Below are 1,361 nucleotides of genomic sequence, written 5' to 3' on the forward strand. Positions count from 1 at the left end.
AATAAATGGGAAGGGTAGGCTAATCCCTAAATCGCCATGAAGGAGCCGATAGGGTATAGTTGTCCACTATCTCTTGGCAGGCTAGGCTGTTGTCTATGCCTTGCCATAGTTTTGTCTCTTGCAGCTCTAGTTAATCAGCTCAACAGTTGGGTTGACTTCCCATCTCTGCTAGCAGCATATTTTCTTCTTACCAGCAGCTTGATGGAGCAGCCCCCCAGAATGTACCAATCCATTTTCTTGTAGAAGTCAGGTCCAGAACTCTTGACAAGTCATTCTGAAGAATTAGGGAATTTATCTTCCTTCAGCCTATAATTGATGCTGAGCTAAGTTGCTAGGTAACTTTTGAAGAAAATTCTAATCCTTCGGCACCCTGGGGAGCTAATCCTCCTAACCTGCTAGCCATATTCTCAAATGATTAAATGCAAAAATGTTGACAAGTCATTCTTGATGTTCCTCATCGAAGATTATACAAACTCCTAACCCACCTGTAAATGAATCAAAATGTTCTTTAACAAAAACAAGAAGATTTTTTAAGATTTCGGAATCTTCAATGACTTCATAAAAGAAAGAAATGAAAAGTAGAATGTGATTGGTGAGGTAAGGGCTGCAGCTTCTCTTAAGAATGATAGTTATATATACTTCAATGGACAGATTTACGTTTATTCAGAACTAGGCAAAATAAAAACGAGTAAAAAATGCGCCGAACCTTCTTCGACGCAATCGAGTTTTCTGCACAGCCTATAATCAAGGCCACCGAAAACAGATCTGTCTTTCGGTGGTCTCGGTATAATGTTGTATGAGCCGCGACTCATGGAACTTTAACCACGTTGCCAGACGCACGATTATGGGTAAATTTAACCTTAAATAAAATAAAAAAAACTACTGATGCTATAGGGCTGCAATTTGGTATGTTTGATGATTGAAGGATGGCTGATCAACATACCAATTTACAGCCCTCCAGTCTCAGTAGCTTTTAAGATCTGAGGGCGGACAGAAAAAGTGGGGACGGACAGACAAAGCCGACACAATAGTTTTCTTTTACAGAAAACTAAAAATCTCCTCAGAGAAATCTGAAAAATTTGTTGTAAATTCCCCAAAAAATAAATTCCCAAAATAACGAATCAATGAACGTTCTTTTCCCGTTTCGTCCTGTGTTAATTCAGTTAAAAGAGTTCAGAGGTAAGTGCACGTTTCCAGCTAAGCATATGAAAATGTTAAGTTCGGATCAGTTAGCGTAATTCTAATAAAGTAAGCAATTCAAATTTAATCAATCATCATTAAATTTAATCCCTTCCTGGCTGCATGTTATGAATCTCTGGCAGCGTCACTTCGCTCTACTTATACTTGCATAAGAGAGAAAG

The sequence above is a fragment of the Macrobrachium rosenbergii genome, chromosome 11 (genome assembly GCF_040412425.1).
Source record: "Macrobrachium rosenbergii isolate ZJJX-2024 chromosome 11, ASM4041242v1, whole genome shotgun sequence".
NCBI classification, from domain to species: domain Eukaryota; kingdom Metazoa; phylum Arthropoda; class Malacostraca; order Decapoda; family Palaemonidae; genus Macrobrachium; species Macrobrachium rosenbergii.